The sequence below is a fragment of the Eufriesea mexicana genome, unplaced genomic scaffold, assembly GCF_001483705.2.
Source record: "Eufriesea mexicana isolate 0111107269 unplaced genomic scaffold, ASM148370v2 scaffold598, whole genome shotgun sequence".
Lineage (NCBI taxonomy): Eukaryota > Metazoa > Arthropoda > Insecta > Hymenoptera > Apidae > Eufriesea > Eufriesea mexicana.
The window spans coordinates 462,828-482,439 of record NW_016908752.1 but is presented as its reverse complement, the minus strand read 5'-3'; positions in this window follow the sequence as shown (position 1 = coordinate 482,439).

Here is a 19,612-nt window from a genome sequence, read left to right as displayed (position 1 = left end):
AACGAATCTCCAAAGGTAGCTGTAATGGTCTTTACACATAATCCTGTACATATTTTGATCCTTACACGTGACAGAAATACGTATTCCAATTTTTCTGATTTTATTAATTCCGCGATAGTTTATTTTAATTTCTATTTTTATTATATCATTATACCATTCATTATATAATTACATATTCATAATGTGATTATACCATTAACAAGAATTTTGAAATTTATACTACAAAAGATTAACAATGATTTAAATACAATAACTGAAAAAGGCTGGCAATGAATGCTTCTGAAACTCATTGTAGATACAGAGTGTTCGGTTATTGGTGGTGCAAAGAAGAAGAGAATTCTGCATATAAAAGTAATTATATTTCTTTTATACGAGATTTGTTTTTGGAAAAATTGCTTCTAAACATTTATTATATGTGTGTAAATTAATTATATCTCGATTTAACAGATTATTCAAATTATAACCTACAAAGATTGTAGATTATTGTATCATAAAAATCGAACAATCAAAAAGAATAACCAGAATAATAAATATTTGTAGAAATTTAACTTGAAAACTAGATTTGTATACTGAATAGAATGAAAAATATTTCCACAAATTTTTAAAATGATAAAATTAATTATTAATATATGAATAAATTTTGACACTCAATGCGGTAATGCAATACAAATAGACTATAGAGATAATTAATAGTAACGTTCTTTAAGTCTAGACATAATTAATTGCATCCATGTCAAAATATTCAAAATCAGTTTTTTGAAAAACGAAGGCTCAAATGAAAGAATTTTATTCTTCATTTCTGATTCATTTTCTTCTACGTTGTGTCGTCAGTTATAGAACACCCTGTATAGTGGATCTCGATGTACATTTCGATTGAAATCATAAATATTACAGTACGAAATCATTTATAAGCCAGTAATACAATGCCGCATCCATTATGGTTTCGTGTTACGAATATTAAATAATCAAAATCTGTCGTTGCGCCAGATTTTATTTGTATCTGTTGAGCGAAGTTACTTGATTAATATCTCATTGTCAGTTTAATTTTGCAGTTATTGGTAATTAATAGGTCAAAAGTTCCACAATAGTTGCAAAATTCCGAATAAATATAAATCAAATTAATCCAAATAAATCATAAGTAAAATAATCCGTGAAACTCATAAACCTTCAGACCTTGTTAGTGTCTTGAAAAGTAGTTCAGTAAAATCATTATAGTATCTACTTTTCTATTATCCAATTGTCAACAATTGAAAAACAAATTTAAAATATTCTGTCTTTTGAAATATAATAATACTATTTACAGTAAAGTCAAGAGTTTTAAAATATATTAAATAGTCAAAATAATTAACGATTGCGTCAATTATCCTATGGAATATCACGTATAATTTGAAAAAAAAGAAGATGACATACCTAATAAAAATATTTAATATAATAAATGCTATTTCGTCTTTGAACAACGACCTTATTAACACTAAGATTTACTAATTGCTATCTGAAAGACCTAAGTTCATGTAATATGAATAATTGTTAAATATGTCTCGTTACTTATTTATAACAATGAATGTTTATGTCTTTTTCATGATTTTATTAAAAAAAAATTATATGTTACGCATAATTGTAGTAGATAATCACTCTTTCGGCATACTAACTAAAGGGGCTTATATTTCACTATAAATATATGTAGGATTTTAGGAAATAACGATTTTGGGTGGATTAACTTAAGATACTATTGTTGGCTTTTTAATATAATAAAATAAGCTTATAAATAGAATGACGTCGGCTGACAATGAGACAAGAGAGATTCACTATGGGTACGCTCTTCTGATCTTTCTTAACCCATTTGCATCATGGCTCAACTTAAGGTGCCGTGATCAGGCATTAGCGATGTTCAACTGACTAGCCCGTATCACCGCGCGCGTATCAGCACCTCCTACTCATAATGACAATTAAAAGGATTTTCACAACAAAAGTAAAACTTGTTAAGAATATAATGAACCGATGTAGATGGACGCTCACAAAAGGGATCAAACGTGATCTGTGGCATATGAAGAATATTCAGCAACTGGTAATGGAAAAAGTCAGTTCGCGGATTATTCCGCGCTCGGTGTAGGCGACTGTTGTAGCTCGCGGAATATTCCGCGCTCGGTGATAGACGACAGTCGTGGCTCGCGAAATATTCCGCGCTTGGATGTAAATGGGTTAAGAAACGAGTTCGAGAGTTCGGAAAATTTTCTAGTGGTAATGGAAAAAGTCAGCTCGCGGATTATTCCGCGCTCAGTGATAGGTGACTGTTGTAGCTCGCGGAATATTCCGCGCTCGGTGATAGACGACAGTGGTGGCTCGCGGAATATTCCGCGCTTGGATGCAAATGGGTTAAACTGGCTCATAACCCATGAAACCCATGAAAACTCAGACTTTGGACATTCTTCAACTGATGGACTGTCTTAGACTGAACTGTTAGACTTTCTTGGACTTCTTACACACTCTGACTCGCCCGTGCTCTTGCACCCCTATTTAAACCATTCATTCCGTCCCTTTTTCACACTCAGGGTTTCCTTCCCAATCATGCCTCTTTCCTCGCAAACTCGATGGAACGGGTACTTCAAACACATGCCGCACTCATAAACTAGCTTCTTATCGTTTATCACACTCGGCTCTGTCATACACATCCATTCGATCCTCTGGCGCGCGGTCACCTTTGTTCTAAGTTCAAACACTCCTGACACTCCTTCAAGGTCACACTCATTCCAATCCTATATATACACATGTGTAATGTATATACATATCTCGTACAATAAATTAATCAAATAAATTTTTCCATTAAAAATATTTATATCATCTATACTAGTTATAAGATCTATTAAATCTCTGTACAGTGTGGTAAAGATCGGATTTATGGAGATTAAACTTTTAACTTTGATTATATTTTATTTGCTTGTGGTACAAATGCGTAGAGGTTTGTCTTCTGAAATGCGTGATGCAGACGGTGGGTTGTCAAAAAGTGTCCCCTCGAACCCTTCAGCCAGATTCTTATAGGCTCTACGACGACCCATTGCGTCACTCAGTCCAGCTTCGAAAATTGATAAGCTGATGGTTCCTCGAAAGAAACATAGATCCCGATGCAGGGTGACGCCATCCAAATAAAGACTTCTCTCACACAGTCATTGTTCCGCCGTGGAACAAGAAAGACACCGTTACTGGTCTTCCAACCTGGCTTCCAAAGCCAGGTCTTTAGGGTTAGAACAATTCAGCATCGGATTTTCCTATTCATTCCTTCTGCATGTTTGAAAACTTTCACTTTTATTATGACTTCTCGTGTCGCGGAACACGAGAATCCTTGAAACCCTAATTTAACGAAATTAGGCGATGGCTCTTAGGACTTGACTCCACATGGTCCGCACACGTTACTTATGCATACATTGTTGTGATTACTGAATTAAATTGAAATTGAAGGTTATTCAACTTCTTCTCCTGTTTCACTACGGGGCATTAAGTATTCATAGCTATAGATGACATACGGTTTAGACAACGAGAGTCAGCGACATCTACGGAGTCATTTCGGCATCAATTGGAGCCTGTTAAATACACTAATTTACGAACACGTCAATCTATCGAAACAACTATAATTACATTACCGTGGACATTTCCAATTACTGTAATCCATCCATCTCTGTACAAAATAACATAGATGAACGTCGTTTGTTAATAATTATATATCTCCGTGCTATATGTTGCAGGAATGTAATACATTTAACCTCAATTCGTAGTTCGACATAGCGTTTCAATATCTTGTTCAGTAATGCATATTTAATACTGATATCATCTATATTATATATAATTTGTACATTTATTTCTACTAAATTTTTAAACCATACAATAACTAATTTAATGCGAACAATAATAAATAAATATTTTAAGATAACGATAAAAAAATTTCATTTCTTTTCCTTTTTTTAATTGAATTTTGAATAAAATCAGTAGATAGGAAAATAAGTAATCGTACAAATGAATAATCGTTCAACTGTGTACATTTGAGAAGTATTAGGTTGGCAACTAAGTGATTGCGGATTTTAAATAAGAAGGAAAATACAACATTTTTTAGTGAATCTCAGATATTGGTGTCGTCTGTGCTGGTTCATCTTGCATCACCCACGATCTTTTCCGTTTAACGTTGTTATAAACTATCCACTTTTCGTCGCCAGTTGTCAGTTGTTTCAGAAATCGATCAATTGCGTTGCGTTTCAGAAGCGAATCGCAGATGCTAATGCGTTGCGTCAAATGAATTTCCTTAAGCTGATCGAGTTTCTTGACATAGCCAAGCTGTTTTAATTTTTTTTTAATGCACGTATGCAATACATTGAGCTTCTCTGCAATCTCACGTGTTGTGCTATGACGATCTGAATCGGTAATGGCCTTGATATGGGTCTCGTCAACTTCAACTGGACGGCCATGTTGTTGCGCATTTTTCAGTGAAAAATCACCAGATTGAAATTTGGCAAACCAATTTTGACACTGTCTTTCTTTCTAGGCTTCATTCCCATTTACGGCACATAACTTCTTGTGTGCTTGCGATGCGTTCTTGCCATTTCAGAAATAAAACAATAAAATATGTCCGAAACGCGCGTCTTGTTCTTCCATTTTTAAATTCGGATAAAAACGAAACTAAATAACTAATCGGTACAATTTTTCAACTAAATTAAAGGCGGAAGTCCAAACAACAAGAAAACTATATAAGTTCGCCTTGAATACGTTGACAAAACAAAAGAATGTGCAAAAGCCATCTATTGACAAAATCCGCAATCACATAGTTGCCAACCCAATATAATAATATGTAGTAGGTATCTTATTACTGTCTAACCAATTTAATAATATTCCCCCAATTATATTTCTTAAAGATTTTGATAGCTTCGATATTTTAATTGACGTGTTATAAAAGAGCATAAATTTTTCAACCGGTGAAATGATCGAACGTAGTAGACGAAGTAAGTCATACATATACAGTGGCTCGCAAAAATATTCGAACACTATACAAATTTTAAGAGAGTATTCTAAGTCAAAAGTTCTGATTTTAATGAAAATTTGGGTGCATGTAAAGCGTAACGAGTTACACGTGGTTCAATTACTGTTTATTTGCAACTATTGCTTCATGTGATTGAAATCGTTACTAAAAGTTAGAGTCCGATCCCTGTTTCTTTAAATGTAACTGTATAACCATGCGAGATAAAGAAAAACTTTTCGAATAAAGTGTTTAACTCTTGGTATTCTGTCACTGTCGCGTCGCGTCAAGATCGAAATTCTCGTATTTCCGGCGGGTTGTAAGGCCGTCTCGCGACTACGACACGTGTCAATTAATATTGGGCCGCCAAATTAATATTGGGCAACTGTTTAAGTTGCACGAGCGGAAAAGAGTCGTGTCTACGACGTTCGACGTTTCGAAAAGGACGTGGCGTGTTGTTGATTTGAAGAGATCTGGTTGAAGAGGTCTCGAACCGAACTGTTTTAGAGAGAACCCGTGTCTCTCAGATCTCGCACGGAACTGGTTGAGGAGAGAACCCGTGTCTCTCAGATCTCGAACCGAACTGTTAGGAGAGCCCGTATCTCTCAGATCTCGTACGGAAGTGCTTTAGAGAGAACCCGTGTCTCTCAGATCTCGTACGGAAGTGCTTTAGAGAGAACTCGTGTCTCTCAGATCTCGCAAGGAAGTGAGCTCCTCGATCTTCCTAAGATCGGCCATAGGAAAAATCGGGAGCTCGCCAAATATGATTGGCTGTCTTTGACCAAGGGCGTTCCCTTGGTTCGCAAATCGGTGACCTTGGAGAAAGGGAAGGTTCCCCCAAAAAGCAACGATAGTGGAGGAAACCCTCTCCTCCAAGGTGGGGTACCTGGGGTCCACCCGCGCGCTGGTGACCCCATCGGTCGTTTATTACCCCTAGCGAGAGCCTGAGGCTTCCAACGTGTACGGACCGCGTGGAGCCCTCAGGCCTATTGTCAGCCAAGTCTTAAGAGCCGTCGCCTAATTTCGTTAAATTAGTGATTTCCAGGATTCTCGTGTTCCGCTACACGAGAAGTCAAAGAAAGAAGGTAAAGCATTCAAACATGCTGAAGGCATGGAACGGAAAATTCCGATGCCGAATTATTCGACCCTAAGACCTGGCTGTTGGAAGACCGTAACGGGTCTTCCTTGTTCCACGACGGAACAGTCACTCTATAATAAAACTTCTTTGCATGAGATCCCGTGTAAGAACCAAAAAAATGGTCTAAAACTTTAGTCGTTGATTTTACTCCCTCAAAATCATTTTCTGCCAATGAAAAAATTACTGCACACGTAACTCGTTATTTACGCGCACGCAAACTTCCATTAAAATCAGAATTTTTGGGGCAGAGAATTCATTTGAAATATAGCGTGCGAATACTTTCGTGAGCTATTGTATATATGAACCTCAGAATAAACGGTGTGAGAAAAGAAATATGTAGACATTGAAAATATTGATTACACGAATTGATTACAAAATCAATAACGTTGATTGGGAAGCTTTTAAGCAAAAGTTTAAAAATATTTATTTGTCAGAGCATGATAGATTTAGTGTTATATAAAATATTGTTAACATACTGTGATACTGTATCGTGCCCTAAAATTAATAATATTAATTAGTCTTCCGATGGGATGCGATATAAACAGATAACGTAAATCAGCCAAAATAGCTTCCTCAATCAGTATTCTCTTTGTCATCAATCTATATAAAAGATCCTTCGAAAACGAGAGTCAGTTAATAAATTGCGCTTAAAAATTATACGTCCAGTGAATACAAGTTGAAAACCTTTGTCAATCGATCTGTTTCAATGAACTTCAGTAAGTGATAAGGGATTATTGCAATTCCCTCCTGCATAACAGCATGTTCTCGTTATTACTTATTCTACTTTATCAACAGTATTCTGTTGCTTTCATAGTAATTGTTTTAATTATCCAAGGTATCAGAGCGTGAAATGAATCCACTTTGTTCATATTTAAAACATATCGCCGACGACTTTGATTTCAAAAGCCCACTCTGTTTAATAATGAAGCACTTTTATTGGAGACTAGAAGATCTTACAGGTTCATTTTTGTTAATGTTTGCTGGTAGCTTCTTCCAACGTAAATTCGCTTATAATTTGCTCAGCTTTAACTTAACTTACGATATTTAACACGTTGACTGTCATGGGGGTCACCGGTGACCACACTCAACTTTGCTACAGCGCCGTGGGGGCCACCGGTGACCGGCGACGCGACCATTAGTAAAAATACATAATTAGAGTAAATATCGATACTGATAAATTTTTAAATAGCACCATTGTTACTATAATGGTTCGAAGAAATTAATGTCATACAGAACATGTGAAAATAATTTTATTTATACAAAGAAAAGGTGAACCAAAACAGTCGGCACAATATGTCGCCACTTTTTTAGCGCAATTCTTTGCTCTCATTCTTCCTAGCTGATTTGAATTATTTTCATAGCACACTTTCCAAAATCGCCTTACATTTCGCACACTTCCGGGTTTCTTTTTAAATTCATGACGACGTTTTTTCTGTACGTAATTGCTCGATGAAATGCAATCTTTGTCATCGGAACGTTTCACTAAATACATCGCTAACTTCATCCTAAAATCGGGAATTGAAATATTTTTTCGAGTTGCTTTTTAAACAATTGATAATGGTAAAAATGGTCTACAGCGCCGCGGGGGGTCACTGGTGACCCCCACCACGAAAAATACATTAAACGCGATTATACAACTCACCTTATCTGTTGAAAATAATATTTCAACATAATATGCATCGCATAATAAAATATTCACGTTGGCGCCATGGGCAAACCACGTAAAATGCGCGTGGCAGTCAACGTGTTAACTAATAATTTAATCTTCTGCGTTTAGATTTTATACTGACAAGTGCCACTGCATTGGGTCATCGTGTCATTCTATCGCAATATTCTCTGAATATTATCTATAATTAAGATGGACAAAGTGCAATCGCACCGATTGTTCTTTTCTTAGCACAAAGTAGAGTAAATACGATTGTACCACTTGACACTTTTTGATAATAAAATTTATTCAATAAACCCGCACACTCAAACGATGAAATCTACTGTCTAAGTAATAGATAACTAATATATAAATAATTGTATATTTGAGTAATATTTTAACAGTTTAATTAATAATTTAATTAATAGATTATCAAATTTATTTAATGGCTTTGTTCTATTTTATATTTGCATAACTGATCTTCATCAATCTCATAAAATTACTCTAAAATTACTCTAAAATTACATTATTTATTTTTTATTATTTATAATTTCGTACCTTAATGGATATACAATGGGTAAAACAAATATTGGCACACTATATCATAAAGAATTTCACTTAATCACAAGATTCTGATTTTAATTTTTTAATTTGGATGAAGCTCAAGGTACATCAAAAACTTTTATACAAAAATCTTTAATTTTTAATACTTAATCGCTATATTATGAAAACATCTCGAAGAAAAATTATAATCGAAAGATTATAAAAAGATTTCTGAAGATTTCTTATCCATAATAAATTTACTTCATGTAAAAATCATTATGATCTACATGTACACAAAATTCCATTAAAATCAAAATTTTTGTATATTTGTATCTAAATCATTATTTAATATATTTATTTTACTTTAAGTATTTCTGAAAATCCTACTGTACGTTACCTTGTGAGCTATTTACCTTTCTTCATTACTCCAGATCATGTAAGTTGGATATCAATGTCATTTTAGTGGCTTATGGATCACCGCATTCTTCTATCTTTTCCATTTATGCCTGAATTGAAAGATCGCTTACCATCAGATCAAGTACCTATAAACCGCACATTACATCACGTAAGAGCGATTCCTTTCATTCTCGCCCTCCATCGATCATTTTGATGATAAGTTAAAACGAATATTTTGGCCTCGATACCTCAGCAATTTTCACAACATAAACCATAAAAACTTCGGTATAAATAATTCCATTGATATCACTATGTTTTCTAATTTCATTATTATTATTAGATATTATTGACTGATATTTACTTATATTTATTACGCAGCTGATTAGTATAATGGTCCTAGAAACGTGTATTCACAATATTATACTTGCTCACTCGTTGCTTGTTCTGCTAATATGTAGGTACACTCTTATGGTTGGAACTATTCTTTTATGAAAAAATTGATCTTCTAACGGAAATAATTTTTCATTTATTTGATTGAAATTATAAGAATTAATACCTTGTATTAGAAATATTAGAAGACAAGAGAATAAATATTTTAAATTATATATATATATAAAATATATAAAATATAAAAATATATATAAATTATATACATAGAAAGACAATAAACATATTGCAAAGATGCATATTTTATATTTAACGTATAATCCATATTTTAATACATATATTAATTATTTAAAATATTTATTCTCAACGATATTTAAAAAAAGAACAAAAATTTCAGGTACAAGCCAAAATGATTCAGAAAAGAAAAATTCCTCGAATTAAGATTTTAAGACAAAATTGAGAGATTTATTTTATAATAAAAGGAAAGCAGAAATGAAATCGTGATTCAATTAAAATTGCTTCTCAATTATATTGAGAACAAATAAAGAGACCGTAGAAATTAGAAATTGTATAAAAAGGAAAAGAATACAATAGAACGAAATTACACTTTAAGAAAAATTAGATCTAGATAATATTCATTACAGAATGTTTTAACGTTAAGAAGAAATAAACGTATGAATGATTATCTCGCATGAGAATAATTTTCTTTGTATCGTAGTTGTAATGAACAATGTAAAGACCTATGACATAGCACATACTTCAATAAATGTTAGTGTCTTTGAATATAAAGTGTAAGCAAAGACGAAGATCGCGTTAAAGAATCTGCGGTATAAGGTATATACTAGTAGGCTTATCGTATTTGTGTCACATAGCCTACGGACAATATAACTCCTTTTACCATTCTAATGTCACTTCCAACGTTACCGATTTAGTATAGAATAAGAACAAGATTGCAACATTAGCAGTGGTAGGAATTGAAACTAAATATAAGTACCACTTGTGGTACACAAGAGACATTTCTGGAGATTTTTTCTAGAAACTTTTTTGAGACTTGTGCAATATACTAATCTATAATATGCTAAACCTTCCTATTCTGTCAAGAGTCCAATTACTTCCTTATCCTTTTCCCTTTCTATGCTATTCTCTTTTCTTTTGTTTCTTCATTTAACATTTTTTGTGGACTTTTTCTTTATTTAACACAGGAAAAAGTAGAAAAATGAAAGAGTAGGTTAAGGAATAAAAATTAAACTAGAACAGACTAAGTACTACTCACTTCAAATACCATTGATGTGTTTATTAACATCCTAAGCTATTACAGGTTAGGTCTTTGTCATGGTAAATAATCACAGGTTCTAAAAAAAAAAGGTCTTCAAGTTACGTGTGCAATATTTTTGTACAGTCTGCGTTGGTGGAGCTAACCTGGTTTGTTGCTCACCAACAGATTTTATTCTTGTCTCGTGTCATAAACTACGAGTATAAATGAACTTACAGAAACCTGATTCTAGACTAAACGATAGGGGAGTGAATTTTTAAAATTGCAACATAATTTTTCACACAAATTTGAGTGTCAAAAAACATTTGACAGGCAAAAATCTGTAAGTGAAGCTAATCTCAATTATTCAAATAGTAATAAATTGTCGAAAAACAAAATGGTAAATAGCTTCAATTAAAAATATTAATAGGTTACAACAATAATTTAATATCAACTCGTTCACTGTTCCGGATGTAGTCTTACAGTTATATTGCATACCACGACATATTTGCGCGGTAATTATGAAAATTGTATAAGTAAAAATTTTGAAAAAAACGAGTTTATTACTTATTTTATATTGTATGTATCTACATCGAGATAAAATAGAATTATTTGTGACAAAATAGCGAGAAATTGAATCGTTGAGTCAAATCTTTTAATTATGATATATTTAAATCACGAAACTTTTAATACTCGAAACGAAACATACGTAACTTACGTCACTAATTTCATAATCACTGACACATATGTCTACTGAATCACACGTCGATCATGTACCTTCGTCTAATAAATAGAAATAGTGAAGGAAAAGGAATAAATGAGCATTTTTTACAACTACAAAGAGGTTATATCGAATAAAAACGGGCATATACATAAGTCGGAAGAACACTGACCTACATGCATATGAGTCAGTAGACTATGAACGTGTTAACGTAAGTAGTTACCTGTAACATCTATAAGACTATTGCTTAACATAATATATTTATTAATTTATTAAATTTTCGAAACAAATAGAAATTTTTGAGCTGGTTAAAAATAATACCGATATACACGAATCTTACGTTTATAGGTTATGTTTAATGACCAGTTTTTTAAATTTCTAATTTGAAGCACAAGAGTAACCAACTTTGACAAATGCAATCTAAGAAAACTAAATTCAATTTTTAAAACTTATTTCTATTTTCACTTTAGCATGCAAGTTTATGCAGAACCAGGATTATTTATTTAGTAACCAAAAATTCTGATCATTTCTTCCCTTTAAACATATTAACCTTAATTATATATGAATAGTAGGATGCATTTTCTCGAGGATTCAATTTTCCTAAACAAGGTGTTCGGGAAATCATTGTATAACCGACGAAGTTATTGCTCGCATAAAATTTAGTCGAAAATGTAGAATAAAATTTTTTCATACGAATCTCTATTTTCGAAAAAATTTGTAAATTAGTCAGGTATCGAAACTTAAGGCTTACTATTCGTTAAAATTATATCGCATTCTGACCGATATCGTTTACGCGTGCGAGCACTAGTGCGTGTAAGCGGAACAAACTGTACCTAAGTGCAGGCGCACCTAACGAATCTTCAAACTCGATTTTCTCAAAAACGAAGCACCGCGCGAAAAACTTTATTCTACATTTTCGATTCAATTTTACTCAAGGAATTATCTCCGTGTCAGTCCTACCGTGACTTCACGAACATCCTGTAGGTACTGATAATTATGAAAGTAACCTAATTGTAAGTCAAAGATTCAAGAGACACAATTTTATTGCTATTTTACATTGCATTTATTCATATTACGATAAAGTAAAATTATTTTTGACAAAATAGCAACGAATTGAATTGTTGAATCATTATGTATTAAAATATTTTTGATATATAAAAATTACATTCAAAGAGGATCGAAACGTATGCGATTTGGGCTACTTTCATGACTGCCGACATGTATGTAGTCTGACTATTTCATTCTAAGCTGCACTTTTCCTCGTTAGTTTACCTTCTAAAATTCTCGATACTTACGGAAATATAGTTTCGATATTCTTTCAAACTCTTCAGGATGACACAGGCCATGTAATAATAAAAATTGAACCTGCGTAGAAAAATAGCATTGTCCACTTATCTGTCGCAATGTTGCCGATTTAATAGTCACGAGGTTATGCCTACGAATTCTTGGAACTACTTCGACAGACCGAGTGTCGGCGTTATTGCACGTTTCAATGTGTGTAGGCTGCCTGCAACTCATGGAGTTTAATGAAACCTAGGAGTTGGTATGTGCATAGAAACGATTTCAGTGTGTGTAGGTCGCTTAATGAGAGATCAGCAGTGATTCAGCTACTAATGAATCACTGGAATAAGAATAACGCAATTTTTCTATTTTTGATTCTACAATTGCGAAATTATTTACATTACATTTCTCAGATTTCTCTAGTAGTAATGATGCCAGACAGGACCATATTTGAGTGAGTTCTTATTACGAAGGAACTGTTACACATCGCAAAACTGCTCGATCCTTTCTCTCTATTCACTCGCACTCGATATTTCTCACTCTTGTCTCTCACGGGCTCAGAAAGCAAAACAAACTCGAGAGAGAAAGTAGTCGACAATTCCCAGAACACCTACCTGTTCAGACACATAACTGTCCTGAAGCGGATTCGAGGGTGCGACAGTTAAACTCTGTTACTGTACTATAGTCCTCAATGTATACAAGGTACACCCTTCTATTTCTTTTCGTTCGAACAAGATTGAATTTTCCAGGAATTTGTCTAGAATATAAATCAAAATTGTTTAAGTGCGTGCAAATATGATCCAAAAAGGAATAAATAAAAAAATAAGAATAGGCGCTTTTAAGAATTAAAAATTTTATATTATTCGTTTCTTCTATGTATCTTCATATTTCTTTATTATATGTAAATTCGCGAATAATTAAATTAACTAAATTACTTAAATTATTTTAATTTTATTCTTAGAATACTAATTGTAATTAAAAACTATAATTACTTAAATTATATAAAAATGAACACATTTGTATCGAACAAAAATTATTTTAATTATTTATAATTTCCTTAACAACATATTCATATCATATTTATTATTCTTGTATTTATTCTTTTATTTCTTTTTTTGTCGGACTTGTAAGTAAAGTAATTAGATTCTTGAGATTGTACGATTATATTAGAACGTTATTATGTATCCATTATGCAAGAAATATCTTTTACATAAGAATATGACTGTCACATTTGACATTACGACTTCAGTAATGTTAAGATTGTCAATGAGTTATGTACACTTATTTGCGAAAAATCGCCATTCGAAAGTTTGTTCTCGGTTCATTCGGAATTGCTATTGATCGTAACATAAACCTCTGGAAATAGTCATCTTACGTCCCAACGTAAACAAAGAATCTAGACCAATGACATGCAACCTTTATCCTGCAGCGAATACAACAAAATTGAAATTTTAGAATTCCTTGCCAATCACAACATGAACGCGATATTAAATGCTTGAATAGTTTAAGACATCAGGTGATGTCTGTTATTTTTAGTAAAATTTAAATTACATTTTCGTTGTACAACTAACCTCCTAAATCTGTAGTTCTCGATCACTGGAACAATTATTCATAAATACATACTAATCAAATCTTATTACTCATTCAAACTTTTACTTTAGAGTGCATGTTGGTGCAAAAACAGGTTTCATTTAGTAATCAAAAACTATGATCAACCTTTTCTCACCAAATCTATTTTAAAATTAGCGTTTATAATATATAACTATTAAGATGCATTCCTCTAAGAGCTTTTTCACACAAAGAAAGTTCTTAAAAACTCTTAAGAAAGTTTTCTCACACGTACCTTTATTGCCAAATTCGATTGTACTTTTCCTAGTTAAATTAACTTACAATTAGTTAATTTAACTTCTAATTCTCCCAACATATTTTTTAATTGATTTCTTTTTTATTAGTAATATTTTGAATAAATACATATTATGTATTAAAATATATATATGTATACAGGTGTTGGATTGTGAGCAGTAAAAATGAGTACATAATTTTCGAAAAAAAAAAAAAAGAATATAGTCTAGGAGACCAGGAACGACGTGGAAAAGGCTGGTGAAGGAATACTGCGCAAAATTTTCCTATATCTATAAAAGTTAATATTAATTTTGCAAATTTTCAGTAATTGACAGTACAAAATGCCTATTCCTTATTAATAAATTTTGAAACCGATTTTCATACAATTTTTTAATCGTTTGTCATCGAGGTGATTTCAACGTCCATTTTCTACAATATTCACTTTCAAAAACAGTTGTTCGCACAAAGAAATACTTCCTAATAAACCCATTGTTAGGAGTTATTCTAAATAAATAATTTAAAATAAATAATTCAAAATAAAGGACTAAAAATAATTAAGAATAAATAGTCGAAGATTCACCAATGCCTTATTACTGAATTATACATTGTTCATTGAGAATTGGCGGGAAATATAAATAATTGCACTTGAAGGATATGTGATCAGAATAGGATTGAAACACATTTGTTTGATCCTTGTACATTAAGAAAGCAGCTGTATTTGCATGCGGGGCCCTCGGTAAGGGCCCTTTATTATTCGTCCCTGAACATCGACGTTTGACAGCTGCAGTCGAAGCGCTGATCACGTGATCGTTTTGTTTATATTTTCTCCCTCTTCTCGATGAACGAAATATAGACTACTCGCACTCAACACCAGATCTACCACAAACTAAATGACCGATTTTTAATTTTCGTTTTAAAATTTCGTCACTCGATTTCACATTTTTTCCTATAATATATGTACCTGCAAGCAATTTTCAATATTTTTAATGCGTTTCTATTCAGCATCATATGCAACCTGTTTCATCTATAATGATTGATTATTCAGCGAGATGAATAACCGGTCATGGTAGATTTACTATTAATCTAACTTATCAGAAATAGAATACGCATCATAAATCAACATTTTATTTTGCAAAATAGAATTTTATAATCACAATTGTTATGAAAATTATAGTTACTTACAATACCTTTATGAATATTTCAAATATATTAAAAATTTGTATAAAGTTTGTTGAGTCGATAAATACAGTATAATTAATATGTATTAAGGCATTCAAATCATCAAATCAATACTAATCAATCTGTGGCAGATTGTAATTTCCATAAATTCTAGGATTTAAATTTCCATAAAATGGACATAACGAATGGGAATCAATAAAGGAGCGACATTACTTCAATAATCAACGTTAAATAATCGAAGCAAAAGAATAATAGGTTACTACATTGGTAAGTCAAGAGTAAAATTTTTTAATTTTCATATTTTTTTGTAAAAATGATTAAATTGAATTGCTGCGATTTTTCAAATAAGAATGAAGCCATCCAAATCTATTTACAATACTTCGAATTAATTAATGATATTTCTATATTAATCTGTTCGATTCATTATTTACTTAATCTGTTCTCTCTCCGACAGTTTTACATATTTTGAAAAGAAGAATAAAAAGTTACAATTTTCAATGAATTTCATAAAACATACATTTTGAATCATTTCCTCTCTTCACAGTCAAGTTATATAAAAAAAAGAAAACCAAAGATAAAAATCAGTAACTCTTATGAATCTAAAAATATTATAAAATATAGAATTAATGTACAATACAATACAGAATTTTCATATATATCATAAATATTTTAAAAAATATAAAAATTTGAAAAAATTAAAGACGATTAATTTCTCGTGACTTTATAATAAACTATTATATATATACTCTACATAGATAATTAAACATAGACTATGTGAGTATTTTAAATAAATTTTTGGAGTCAAGGATTTGAAACAACAAAGTGAAAGAAAATTTTACTTCAACGATATAACAGTTTTATAAAAGTTTAATGGAACATATAGAAGCATAAAACTGTTACTAAAGTTAATAAGTGATTTTTAAACAAATTATTTTTTTTTGTGTGTATTTGCAACCGGTTACGTGAAATTCAAACATCACGTCATAGACGAAACGTATGTTAGATTTCACACACAATGGTCTTTTGTCACATGATTTCAAGGGCCACTTGATAATTTTCGTGTCAAATGCGACGTTATCGATTCAGTATTGAAAAAGACTACAGCGCCAGTGGAACGGTAGAATTTGTAATTACCGGTTTCTGATTGTTATCGAAACGGTTTCTGAGAATCAGTGAGAAATTCTTAACCTTCCCAGATATGTGTAGTACAAAAGTAAAATTCAAAAATTTCAATACCATTAACAAATATATTTAAATAAAGATTCAAAGCTATACATTTCATTGAATTATTCAAGTAAACTTCTTATTTACTTCCTTGTACAATAATAATAAATTTACCTCGTTATGAAATTTCCATATGACTAAAATTGTACTTAACATACTCTAACAAACAAACTTTACATATGCTATAACAAGCTTTATATAAATATTGTGTTTCTAGTAGTTTGCAATATAGCGATTGTCTAAAATTAAATATTTTTTCAATGCCGTTTTTAATAATTTTGTTATTAATTAAATCGTACTACAGAGGATTAATTAATGCTACTAATTTTTCTAGTAACATTTCTAGTAATTTTTCTAGATAGTCACTAGGAAGATACTTTCTACTTATAATTATTTTATTTCTATGAGAAGAAAAAATTATATAAACGTTTTATTTCATATTTCTAACTTATTTTTCTTTTCTGCAATATTAGTCTCTTTCTAGTAACCTATTACAAAACCTCTTACGTAAGGTATAGATACGCACTAGTAATATTTTTTCTCTTTCTATATTTTTTTAAATAAAAGAAATCACCGAAACATGGAAAATGTAAGCTCAAAATAAAAGTGAGCAAAATATGTAAATGATCAATATTGCACCAATTATTGTTCTGTACATTTCCAGTCATTTCTTCCATTCTACGCAATCTACGCATTAGTTGAAAATCATTGATCTATACTACTTTTAGCATTTAACATTGAAATTTGTTCAGTTTTAGCATATAAATACAGACTAAAGTAATACACAGCTTGTAAACTACAATCTGGACCAAAGGTGGACAATCTTTTCAACTAAAGGAGTTTATTTATACTACTACTATAACAAAAAGTATTTTCCTTTAATTTTATTAGTAATAAATTATTAATTTACCATAATTATAAACTTCTGTTATACATATACACTTAAAAATTTGAAGATTACTCGACGTTTCAATATTTTTCACAACGGAGAGTATCTAAAAATGTGTCATGGACACTCATGTGAATTCTGCGTTGTTGACATCTGATTTAAATGATTGGATGGAAATATTAAGTACAAAATTCAAAACATCGTACATCTATTATGCGTGAAACAGATATTGAATATTTTCTATTTTAATTTTTTATGAGAAAAGAATACAAAAATTTATCGCTACAAAGTATTAAATAATAACGTTCAAAATATCGATCCTAGAACTATTTCATTATTAAAGGAACGTTGTGCATTGGAAAATCGATTAATGGAAATCGAAGAACAATTAAAACAGGAGAACACTAAGTTAATTCTTTACTTCTAATTGTACGTGAAACATGGAGTATTAATTATATACATTACAGACATTAGCTTTCTTCTGACCCTATAAAGAATACTTATTTGGACGAAAACTATGCGGTGAAAGCATCCGATTTTAACTTTCCTTCTATTGTAATGTTATTGTTATAAACTTCTAAATAAAGACCATTTACACACGAGAAACGGTGAATATGTATAACAATCTATTATACTTTCCTCATTGTACATAACTTGATACGATAGCATTGATACTTATAGTGCATCAGAGAATGAGAGCACCTTATGATTTTTAGTATTTCTCGAGTAATTTCAAAATAATATACAGAGTATCCCAGACCACACGTCTACTCCTGTAAAAATGATGAAGACTGATTTTGATAAAAAAGCTCAGAGAATTTTAAAAAACTAATTTAGATATGCTTTATCAAATGATGAGAGAAAATGCATTTTTTTATGTTGAAAGTAGAAATTTCTTAATGGAAAGGAGAAATACAAGGAAATACGAAGATTCTGTGTCCATTTTGTTCATTTGCCTCGTGTTAAGAGCTGTGTGTCTAGAACGCAATAGATCAGCAGACCACCATAGTCAAAACTAACATTTACAATAGATTTTTATCCAATCGAGCAAATAAAATAGAACAAATTTTAACTCTTTTTAATTTTGCCATATTCACTGGTCAATCCTCGTAGAGTATCTTGTCCTAAATACGAATCCGCAAGCAGAATAACTGTATCGCTAAAAATGTCTGGAAGAATGTCTTAACCTGCTTGTCGACGTTCCCAGATCCTTACTTTTAGTTTAGTATAGTAGATCAAATTATAGTTAATCGAATAATATAGAGATAACATATAGCTAATTATTAATAAATTACATAATTATTGTAATATTCGTACTTTCGTACCTGATTGTACTACTTTCCTTATACCGCTTGAAAGGTCTGAACTAACTATATATATTATAATTGGTTCGGCTATAACTATATATAACAATTATACGTAATACAGTCAACATTATCACGTTCAAAATTAAAACTGCGACATATGAAATAGCTATCGAGAAATGCTTAGGTTTTTATTCAACCACGAAAATAATTCAGGATCTTGAAAATAACAGAAACTTGAAGGTTTTGAGAAGAAATACTGTGCAGAAATGAAAAATATAGGTCATGAAATGACACACGGGAGCCTCGATTCCACCGTTGAAGCTTTCGAAATCGCTATTTTTAAAATCTTGACGACAAATGTTGTTTTACGTAGGAGTAGTCAAATAAGTCATGCCGTTACGCTGTCTTATGTTAATTAATGCTCCAATTCTAAGTCAACGCATTTTTTATTCATCACTCGTTATTATCACTCATATTATATCATTGATTCTCTATACATCTCAATTATTTTCTTTTTCATATATTGTTCGACTTATAGATATGATAGTTTCAAATTTCCCACCAATAAAATTCGTGTGTCCTACTTTTATGATTGCGTTGACACTATATTGCAAATTACATCTGTTGCACCGCGTGGATGTGGATGAGCTCCACGCGGAGGGGGCAGCGTATGGTATACTTGCGATGCACCTTTTGCTCAGTGTGCCGAATCCCTTACGAGACACTGAGCACTTAGGTGGTAATAAAGCGCAGATTGTGGTTGTAATTACGCTTTATTCTACGATTATGATGCGTGTGTGTGTGATTGGTGT